Source organism: Dendrobates tinctorius, unplaced genomic scaffold (genome assembly GCF_039654945.1).
Source record: "Dendrobates tinctorius isolate UK_male_01 unplaced genomic scaffold, ASM3965494v1 ptg000105l, whole genome shotgun sequence".
In the NCBI taxonomy this organism is placed as follows: Eukaryota; Metazoa; Chordata; class Amphibia; order Anura; family Dendrobatidae; genus Dendrobates; species Dendrobates tinctorius.
The window spans coordinates 2,164,107-2,176,273 of NW_027361773.1; the positions used below are offsets into that span (position 1 = coordinate 2,164,107).

The following is a 12,167-nucleotide window of genomic DNA, read 5'->3' on the forward strand; positions in this document are numbered from 1 at the left end:
TTAAACAGCTCATTAATGCATTTTGAAAAGATAGCGGTCATGACCAGTCTGCTTGTAATGGTCTGTGCACAGATTTAATGGCATTCATTTCAAACATGAACTTCCCTAAAGTAATTCATTGTTAATTGCATCAAGCTATGTGAATAATACTGATCTTTCTAAAATCAAGATGAAGACATATTGCCGAACACACTAGTGCATAGAAAACACTGGTACCTGGTCTAGGGAAAAGAAAAGGCCCCCTGAATGTAATAAGTTCTGTTTGACAGTTAATGTCTGGACTAAGGGTGGTTTCACAATAGCGTTTAAGGCCACAGCGTCTGCCTGCGCACGGCCATCGCTAAGCCCCGCCCCCTGCCGCGCCTCCGCCGGTAGCTCCGCCTACGGGCGCATGACGCTGCATGCGTCCTGAGTCCCCTATCTATAGCACTTGGGACGCAGGCCGTGCGCAGATATGCGTTTGGCGGCACATGTGTCCTTTTGACGGGTGCGCCAACCAGCTCCAAACGTAACCTGTTGCAATTTGGTGCGCTCGGCGAAAGTCAAAAGGACGCATGCGCCGCCAAAAGCATACCTGCGCACGGCCTGCGCCCCCAGTGCTAAAGATAGGGGACGCAGGACGCATTCAGCGTCGTGCGCCCGTAGGCGGAGCTACCGGTGGAGGCGCAGCAGGGGGCGGGGCTTAGCGGCGGCTGTGCGCAGGCCGACGCTGCGGCCTTAAATGCTAATGTGAAACCACCCTAAGATGTTATTGATTTATCACTTAACATAAGTGCATAATATCTTTCCGGAGCCCTTGTCAATCAATATGAACTAAAATAGATTTAGATTTATATGACTTAAACAGTTACACTTAAATATATTTTTAACAAAATCATTAAACTTCAGAAAGCTCTAGTCAAAAATAAGTTGTCTATTATATATATCTTGTAGTATTTACATATATTTCTTTAAGGGAATCTGTCACCAACTATTGTGAAAGCAACATGATGTAGAGACAGAGACCTAGATTCCAGTGATGTGTCATTTACTGGGCTGCTTGCTGTAGTTTTGATAAAATCACTTTTTTTCAGCACATTATCAATAGAGAAACCTGATGATATGTAGTGCTCCATATTTATAAGCTCTATATAACCCCGCCCCAAGCTTTCTGCCTATGCACAGTGTACAGAAATATTAGGACGAACCAATATTCCTATAACCAAAAGGCATCTGGCTGAGTAAGAGTGATGTAAACTAAATATCACGAGATAAAGAAAAACAGTGATAGAAAATATCTCACAGATATATCAACTTTAGTATAAAATATAATGCATTAAAATAAAAAAAAGCTCAATGGAGGGCTAACAACAAGGCTATAAACAGTATATGGTTAGTATGCCAACATATCTATTACAGCACATACCTTAATGTTTAACATACTGTATACATCAGAAAGAAGAGTATTGAAACTTACATAGTAATAATGTGGAGCCCTGTTAAGTGTGTAGCCCTACGCCCTGACACACGTTTCACCAAGCTTCGTCAGGGGCGTGTCACTTCCTCAGGGGGCGTAGGCATACTAATTATATACTGTTTATAGCCTTGGGAGGTTTGTTGTTAGCCCTCAATTGAGCTACTCTGTGTTTTTTTTTAATCCATCTGTTTTTTAACAAAATCTGCTATATTTTATATTTAATAAAGTTGATATATTTGTGAGGTATTTTGCAGCACCATTTTTCTTTTGGTTTATCACAGTATGCAGAAGGCTGCCATTCAGTGGTGTTGGGAATGGTTATAGAGAGCTCAGCATTAAGAGAATCTGTAGATATTCAGCAGATCAAACAATTATGCTATCAAAATGACAGTATGCAGACGATTAAGTGACACATCATTGGAATCAGTGTCCACATCATGCTGTTCTCAGATGGGGTAGCAACATCCTGGTAGTAGAACCACTTTCACTACCCACTGTAAAGGCATGGTCGCACATTCATCTGTAAGTATCTGCAGGGAAGTCAACAGCTGCTGATCTACACTGCAATCTGCTAATTTTGCTGCCTATGTCCCTCAAATATTATGTGGCAGATGAACAGGGCCATAATCCCAAGAAGTTCAGCTAGAGGCAAAACAGCTGTAATAAGAGTAATCAGGATACAGGGCATTTCAATAATTTTATAACGCAATGGTAGGCCGCATAGAGAAAGGTGATTGGTTTACAATACCGTAATGTGTTGACTGGAGTTTCCCCTTCACTCTTGGACAGAGACAGTTTCTATAAGTCTAGAGAAGATGAGAAAGCTAATAAAATAACTACATTTTGCCAACAAAGGACCAAATGTCTATGACAGTGGCATAAATAACTATAAGATGACACCACAGAGGCTTAAAATTTCCCATTCATTTATGTCACAGCATGACTTTGTGATTTTCCATGGGTGACACCAGTCTGAAGATTTTTGTGCACTTAGACGGTTACTTGGCTGACAACTGCTTATTCGTCATCTTGATGGCAGTCCAGGCATACGTCTTTCCTGGTCCTACATGATTTCTCTGTCTACTGGCAAACAATAACGTGCCAGGCTCTGAAAGCACAATCTACTTCGCCCAGTGACATAATAGCAGGCCAGCTGTCAAATGGAGGGCAAACATCTCTCAGCCAAGCACCTTTGGTCTCTAAGTATCGAAGTCAACACTTTTACATCTTATATGACATGCTGGTGGAATAACTAGATGACTGAAATAAATACTGGCTTGTATTTTATAACAATGTTGGTTTTGGTTTGTCGAATACCTGCATAAGACTGATATGTGTTCAAGACAAACTATTCCCTCCAACAAGCCAAGAATATTATAGGATTAATGCAACTATGTAGCAGTGCTTTGTGTTACTGGTGTTGGCCGCCTGTCTACACTTTGATGCACAACTGCAGAACATCGCCTGGTTTTCCCAAGACAGAGAGAGTAGAGGAAGCATTGTTATCAATGTGTTTGGAATGCCTTTCCCCGCTCCTAACAGAAGCATTTAGAAAAGGGAAGTGCTAGACTTGGATTTGGCTGCCTATTACATGGTCTATTGAGACACACATGTTCGTGGCTGAACTGCATAAGAACCAGTTAAGTACAAGCATAAAGAATTCATTTAAAGTTTCTAGGGCTGTTATATCACCAAGTTACTGCCAGTGAAAAATACAAAGCGGATATCCTCATACATTACAAAAATAGAGCAGCGCAGTTTAACTTTATGTTTTTATTTATGAGAGCGCTACTCAATTCTGCCTCATCCTAGAGTAATGCAGCTATAACTTATCACAATTATGCCTGCAATTGTAGTCGCGAGATGACAGCCCGCAGCATGTCTGCTTCCTAATCAAAACTAACCAGTTCTGAGAAACGTAAAGGAGGAAAAGACCCTAAATTTTTCAATTTAACTCTCTATAAAATGGATTTTCTGAAATACAATATGTACTAAACAGAACCTACCAAAAAGTATGAGAACTAAGCAGAGTACTTAAAGTCTATCTGTCATTACCTAGAAATATGTATTTTTTTATCCTGGTGTAAATGCCGCTCTTCTCCTTAATCGGTCATCATATTTATTTTGTTTCTGTGCCTTTTCGTTCCTAACATATGTCCCCCTCATATATGTAACTAATACAAGAGCAGCACTTCAAATGTATGGATGCACATATCGGATCCGATGAACCCAATTGGAAAGATTACATTCCAAAAATAGAGAGGAACAGCATTCGATCCAGGTGAAAAATAAAATTTGGTCTTTATTTTGCCATAGTGCAATGCTTCGACCACTGTAGATCTACCTTTGTAGGTCTTTTCCAAGCATGCTTGAAAAAGACCTACAGTAGTTGAAACATCATATTGTGGCAAAATAAAGATCAAATTTTGTTTTTCACCTGGATCGGATGCTGTTCCTCTCTATTTTTGGCCCTTTATATATGTAAGTCTAGTCTTATTAGACAACTAGGCATTGTCCTCATGAAGACATCCACAAAGAAGGCAAAGAAGTTTTAATAACCAAACCTACTTATGAAAACTAAATATACTGTACATAGAAAGAAAAGGGGGTCATATCTCAGGAACAGATGAGCACAGACACAACCTCAAATTCAGAAGAACAATGGCATTTACACCAGTCAAAGAAATACATATTAATGGGAAGTGACAGATCCTCTTTAAATATAACTGAAAACCATTATTCATATTGTATTGCCAGTGGACAATACAGAAAATACACTGGTCCTCATACAGAACTGCTGTTGGTCCCCTTCTTTCCAACTGCTAATTTGATACAAACAAGTTAATAGTCATAGAGCACCGCCTACATAACTCTACGGAAATCCAACCACCATACTGCTTTTACTAGTAAATGTAAAGCATAGATAGAAATCTTTAGCACTAGCACCTCACATGCAATCAAATGGACAGTAGCGAGGATTTTTATCATTCTCATAAAGTAAAAGTGGGTCCCTTTGCTGGTAGGAACACTTTGGAGCTACACTGTTTGGATTTCAGCCAACATACCATTGCAATGTCCATTCACAGAACACAGGCTGCAATAAATTAGACCAGTATTGTGATGGTTTCTAGTGGCCCGCATTAGTGAATTCTATTATCCCTCCAGACTTAGGGTACCGTTACACTTAGCGATGTACCAGCGATCCCGACAACGATATGGATCGCTGGTGCATCGCTAAGTGGTCGCTAGTGAGCTGCCACACAGGCAGATCTCACCAGCGACATAGCAGGGGTCGGGGGTCGCTACTTACCTGTCAGACGCAGTGATCCTGATGTGCTCCTGCCCGCGTCCACGTGTCGCTCGTCGGCGCCACAGGAAGCCCAGCAGGAAGCTGACGACGAGAAACGGCCCAGGACCTTCTCGCGCGATCAGCGATAACCAGCGGGGAGCGGTCGGAGGTAAGTATCACATGTAGCGATATCGCTAACAATATCGCTGCTACGTCACAAAACCAGTGATGTTACAGCGATATTGCTAGCGATATCGCTATGTGTGACGGGGGCTTTAGGCCACGTTCACACATTCAGCATTTGGTGAGTTTTTTACCTCAGTATTTGTAACAAAACCAGGAGTGGGTGATAAATACAGAAGTGGTGACGTCTTTGTATTATACTTTTCCTCTGATTGTCCCACTCCTGGTTTTGGCTTACACATCCTGAGGTAAAATACTGACTAGATACTGAACGTGTGAACATGGCCTCATTATCAGACTCACACCATGTGGATGGTGCTTCACTCAAATATTCCTAATTAATTCTTGGGAGAGGACATTTACCTATGTTGCAAAGTAGGTGTTGCTTGTCCAATCTTGCTTGCCAACTTGCCTTGACATAGACACCCTCTTTATCATTGAATCCTTAAGGCTTATCAGCCAACATCTTAGCACTTACTGTAATTAGGCCACACACTTGGCACATGAATTATAAGGTGGATACTGGGCACATGCTAGATTCACAGAATGCACAGAATGATTATTGGACAATATATACATAATCAAATACAAGTCATTGAGCAGTAACCAGCCCCGGCAGATCAAATGCATACAATTCATATTTCATCAATTTCACAGCTCAATACTCCATATAATTCCTCCACATAAATCTCCAAAAAATAATTGGATGCAGATATTATTGTACAGTATAAATACAACACATTTTTAGGATTGTGCCAGGTACCACCTATTAGTCCAATGCGACACTCTGTATGTTACCATCAACCAGCACAAAATATCACACATACCACATGTTTTTGGACTGTAAGACACAACGAACCATAAGACGCATCCCAAACTTTGGGATGGAAAATAGAAAAAAATGTTTCATGTTAAAATGGGGGTCAATGGGGAATAATGTCATCTGCTCAATGCCGACTTTTATTTCCCATTGACTTGCACTGGGGTCGGGTTTCGGACGAAACTCCGACTTTTTTTGCCCTAGTCGGACCAGTTTCATCTGAAACAAATTTTGTTTCATGAAACCCGATCCGACCAAAGTCGCTCAACTCTAATAACAACCCATTAAATATGATACTATACTGCATACAGATGCTGTACATCCATGAGCAACTCAGCCAGACAAATTACAAGTTGACCTGGGATCTTAGTGAACCATGTTTCTGTGCAATTTCACTATTCTACTTTTACTGGCTTTGACGGGATGATGTGGGATATTAGGAATAGTAGTCTGGCAACTCTGGCTGACGGAATAATGTGGGATATTATATTGAATGTGGCTATGTGGAGTGGGCGGGGCTTTACACTCAGCTTTATATATATAATGATGTGGGATATTAGGGGTAGTAGTCCGGTGGCTCTGACTGACGGGATGATGTGGGATATTAGGGGTAGTAGTCCAGCGGCTGTGATGGGATGATGTGGGATATTAGGGGTAGTTGTCCGGTGGCTCTGGCTGACGGGACGATGTGGGATATTAGGGGTAGTAGTCTGGCGGCTCTGATGGGATGATGTGGGATATTAGGGGTAGTTGTCCGGTTCCTATGGCTGACAGGATGATGTGGGATATTAGTAGTCTGGTGGCTCTGGCTGACGGGACAGTATGGGATATTAGGGCTAGTAGTCCGGTTGCTCTGGCTGACGGGATGATGTGGGATATAATAGTGAATGTGGCTATGCGGCGTGGGCGGGGCTATACACTCATGTTTGCACACTAACTAACCATAACCATAGTTAGTTACTATGCCCGGGCAGCGCCAGGCTCTTCGGCTAGCATAAAATAAATTATAAGATTGGTAAAGTCGTAACGAGAAAAAAATCAAAAAGCTAGAAATAAGTTTTTTTTTGTAGACGCAACATTGCAATAAAATGCGCTAAGGGTCAATCAACTCATTATATCAACCCCAAAATGGTATCAATAAAAACATCAGCTCACATAAGCCACATATAGCCCAATATACTGAAAAATAAGAACGTTACGGTTTTCAGAAAATGGTGACAAACGCAAAAACATTTTTTCATACAAATTTCATATTTTTTTCACCACTTAAATAAAAAAAAAATAAGGTATGCATGTTTGGTATCTGTGTACTCATACGGACCTGGCGAATCATATTGCCAGCTCAATTTTATCATATACTGAACATGGTAAATAAAAAAACCCAAAAAAGAATTGTGGAATTGTACTTTTTTTGCAATTACACCGCACAACACTTGGAACTTTTTCCCGTTTTCAGGTACACTAGATGTTAAAATCAATGGCGCGTGCCATTCAAAAGTACAACTTGTCCCGCAAAAAGAACAAGCCCTATAAGGAAATATAAAACAAGTTATGGCTTTTGGAAAAAGCGGATGAATAAACAAAATGAAAAAATGGAAAATGCACATGGCGTGAAGGAGTTAAAGGGAATATGTCAGCAGATTTTTAAAATGTGATTTGAAAGCAGCACAATGTGATTCTAGTGATGTATCATTTAGTTTATTGGTTGCTTCAGTTGTGTTAGACTGACAGTTTTCAATGCTGCAGATCTTGCAGAGCTCAAAATGTTGAGCCCTGTGTAACCCCGCTCACATCACTGATTGACAGCTGTGTGTATATATTATATATTGACAGAAAGCAGCTAATCCGTTGTGGGGGGCTGGTTGGACTAGTAGGCATGAGGCCAGCTTGTTTTGTAGTGATATTCTCCTGCTGATAAAACACTAATTGAATTGAAACGGCTAAACAAAGCCCAGTACGTGACACATCGCTGGAATCAGACTCTTTGCTTTCGGATTAAATTGCAAAAACCTGTCGAAAGATTCCATTAAAGCTCCTAAAAGGAAATTCCTAGAAAAGCCCCCCACTTGCCCCGTTCAGTTTATAATAATGGAGTCTTGTAGTGTTGCAAGGGGGGAAAGCTAAGTGATTCTGAACTCATTAAGAAATTAAGATCACAGTATTATCAAAGCATGACAATGTCACTGGTCAATAAAAAGTTATAATTGAAGGTCATAAAAAAAGAGAAAATGTCAGCTATGACTTCCTAAACAGACCTACACAAAAATTAAAAAAATTATAAAACAGAAGTTGGTGCGCTCTCTTCAAATCATTGGTCACTACAGGCAGATAATGGTCTGAACCCTGCCATCTATACATGCCACCAGTCCATGCTCAATGACACAGATGTATCATTATTGCAATATTCAATGCATTTTAAATGACAAACACATGGTGCTGGAACTTAAGGGAAAGCATTTTGATGAGGATTTGGGACATGAACACATACGTATTGTATAATTTAAGCAATTGCATTCCATTATGTATGTTTTTTTTCCACAAAGCCTACTATTTGTACTGGCTTGAAAATGTAATTATAGATAATACTTGCATGACTAGCGAGAAAACAATGTACAAATGGGGCATGGAAAATTCACTCCAATCGCACCTTAAACAACAAAGCTTATATTCTGGCTAAAGTGAAGGCAATTCAAGCAGATAATATTCTATGTAGCACTAGGTGGGTTCCGATAAACTGCAAGTGAAAAGGCAGCAAATTTAACCATTAGAAATGAAAAAAAAAATACTAACATTATAATATTGCAAAATTCCGTCCACAGCATCTTTACGATTGTTATTCTCCACTTTTCATGCAATAACCTCTGCAAATATTCCTGAACAGGGAAAAATTACAGTAATCTTATTGAATATAAAATAACACATTAAATAAGAATATAACACTGCTAGCATCAGTGGGAAGAAATAAACCTTGATTTGTGGTTTACAATACAACAACAAAAAAAGGTAAATCAATGCCCAAAACAATGGGATTTTTAATATTATTTTTTCTTTTCTATTGCTGAAGCTACTAACATTAAATAGGAGATGTGTGTTTCCATAGCAGCAGGCTGAACGCCGGTCTATTTCAAGTTTTCTTGTATGTCATGTACGGTGAGTGATGCTCATTATTTAACCAAATGTGTGTGAAGGCATGTGACCGGGATGCATAAAAAATAAACCCACGTCACCAGAGCTTATGGAAACATGTGCTCTGCATATGCATGTGAACAAGTGACCTTAGTGTCCCAAAGACAGAGAAATCATTCAGTACCAAGAGATTACAGCTGAACAACAGGCTGTTGTATAGAAACTTAATGAGGAAAGGCCATGCAGACCCTAGAGCGATCCTCGGAAGAAGTTATGAGTAGGGATGAGAGAACCCAAACTGTAAAGTTCGGGGATCGTGCCGAGCACCTAATGTCCGATGCTAAACTTCGAACATGGACTTCTGGAAGTGTGTTTTATAGTTCGGGAGTTCGGGGAGGAGAGAGATTTTGTAGCTCCAAGGTTCAGGTCCTCATTGATTTCTATTGAGTTCGGGTAAAGTTCTGGTGCCGCCACCCGGGCGGCAAGGTGGCTCAGTGGTATCCTGGGTTTGAATCCCACCAAGGACAACATCTGCAAAAGTTTGTATGTTCTCCCCGTGTTTGCGTGGGTTTCCTCCGGGCACTCCGGTTTCCTCCCACATTCTAAAGACATACTGATAGGGAATTTAGATTGTGAGCCCCATCGGGGACAGTGATGATGATGTGTGCAAACTGTAAAGCGCTGTGGAATATGTTAGCGCTATATAAAAATAAAGATTATTATTATTATTATTATTTGGACTAAAGTTCGGTCAAACCCCACGAAATCGAACTTCCACTGGCCCACTCATCACTAGCTATGACGAAATGAGTATAACACTAGAGTATAAAGCAGTAATACAGCTAATTACTTAATTTAAATATTTCACATTGGTTCTTGAGCAATGCATATTAATAAACATAAAGGTAATTCAATACAGATTACCGATATTTTACAAATGGCATCCACTTGAATTAAAGGGATGGATTTTTTTTTCATCAGAAAATGAGATGTTGTTTAAACTACACCTGCCAATATGATGCCAATGCACATGAACAATTGGAGAAGTCACTGAGGTCATCATTTATATATTTGTTGCAGTGCCTTTACATTTTGAGTCCTCATTGATCACTACTGCAGTGCGTAACCGTTAATGACATTTCACTGTGGGATACTTTTAACAAACCGATCATTGATTCTGAGTCCACAATCAATCATACTTAATGTCCAATCGTTACAAATTAAGGTTCTTCTGTTATGTCTATGACAAAAGCTTATCCTTTACCTCCGCATCTCTGGCGCCCCTCATGGTTGGAACTCCGCTATAGTACTTCACACAATGCCACTCTTTTCCATTTGGCTTTATATGGCACAATATATGCCAATATCTATTTAACTGGGAGCCATGTTACCTTACCAGTGAGAGTCCAGGGTGATTTAACATGCAAATATCATACATTTATGGCCAATTGTTGAATAGACCATTAATGTTATTTCTTAAAATTAATTAAGACCAATCTATCAGTAAAAATATGTTTTCTAGATCAGGAATCGTTAATCCAAGTGCTTCATTTAAAAAAACTTGACAAGTAAATCCATATACAATACATAAGAGTCTTCTCGTTGTCCCATTATGGTTCCTTAAATTACAGATGCACCAAATGTCACATCTAATTTTTCATTTGCAAGACTAACCTACTTTGAAAGAATCAATGACTAAAATAGGGCTTCTAACATAGGAAGTGTAACACAATGCCTATAACACAACCTTGAACATCGTACACAACTGCACAATATATTATAAATCTAATAAATAATATTCCAATGGATTCCATATTTTTAAAGGAATATAAGAGATGTGAAGCACTTCAGAATCCAGTGGAGTCCAAATACCATAATTGTCCATGTATAGACAGTAATGCTTTATCTGACATGTTCTTCCTTGCGCGTTATGTTTTTTCTGTTTTCTTCAGCTTTATTTCTGAGAAACAATTACTTCATCCCATGTGCCAAAACAAAGGAATGATTGTCCTACTGGAAGTATTCAACACTGTTCTATAAGGTAAAGCCTCTGTAATACCCCAGAGAGCTCCGTCTAATCGTGAAATGTTACAGAATGGAACAACTGGCTTATGCACTTGTAACATACCATGACCTCCACTTTACAATTAGAATATGCTTAGATAAGGGGAATTTCTAGCCAAACCTTATAAAAAGATAAATAATTGCTTTAAAGTAAAATTTACAGTGGCGCTTGAATGTTTGTGAGTTTTGAACCCTACAGAATTTTCCAAAAGTCTGCATAAATTTGGCCTAAAACTATATAAGATTTTCACGCAAGTCTAATCTGATATTTTTGACATATTTAAGTTAGCTCTCTTTATCTACTATTAAGACTTGTGTGAAAATCTTGTGTAGTTTTAGATCTAATTTATGCAGAAATATAAAAATTCTGAAAAGTTCACAAACTTTCAACCACAACTGTATGAAAAGGCAGGCAACTATATGAGGATCCCCAGCAAACACCAATGGTCACAGATCAATCATTCAATTCTTGAATACTTAATATATTGTATTGAATACTGGCTCTCATTGATGGTATCCAGCTGGTGTGTGGAAACTTATATAGCTGCTCATTAGGAGATAGTATGCAAATCAGCTCTCTGATATTGTCAAGCAGAAGTTGAAAGAAGCTTCTAAAGGAGAATGAACTGTGGGACATTTACTAGAGGGGGTTTTACACATAGCGATATCGCTAACAATATCGCTAAAGCATCACCGATTTGGTGACGCAGCAGCGATATCGCTATGTGTGATACTTACCTCCGACCAGCTCCCCCGCTGTCCATCGCTGATCGCGCGAGATCGCGCAGCTCCATTTCTCGTCGGGCGCTTCCTGCTGGGCTTCCTGCTGGCGCCGACGAGCGACGCGTGGACACGGGCGGGAGGACGTCAGGATCGCCGCGTCTGAAAGGTAAGTATCGTCTGCTAGATCGCTGCTATGTCGCTGTGAGATATGCCTGTGTGGCAGCTCACTAGCGACCATTTAGCGATGCACCAGCAATCCTGACCGGGTCGTATCATTGTCGGGATCGCTGGTGCATCGCTAAATGTAAAGGGGCCTTTAGACTAGCATTTTAAAAGCAAGTTTTAAACAGATGCTTTGTGGTGTAAGATCCACCAAATACATTAGCATGCACATGACTCATTAAGTCTGATGCATCTTCAGCCAAAAAAAAAATTAATCTATGCCGACTGTGAGCCATTTTGTGCCACAGATTACAGTAAAAGTGTTTATTTACAGTTGGCTTCAT

At 39.8% G+C, this 12,167-nt stretch overlaps 1 protein-coding gene across 27 annotated transcripts in view; it reads right to left on the reverse strand.

Annotated features, from left to right (window-relative positions):
• The window catches only part of CELF2 (CUGBP Elav-like family member 2), a 654,777-nt gene that overhangs the window by 580,026 nt on the left and 62,584 nt on the right, over positions 1 to 12,167 (reverse strand). For 2 of the 27 annotated variants that reach the window (XM_073589006.1, XM_073589005.1), the window contains exon 2: positions 2,205 to 2,262. The exons of the other annotated variants lie outside the window; for them this stretch is intronic. The gene's annotated coding sequence lies outside the window, so the exon portion shown is untranslated. The remainder of the gene's footprint in view (positions 1 to 2,204; positions 2,263 to 12,167) is intronic. 27 annotated transcript variants of the gene reach the window in all.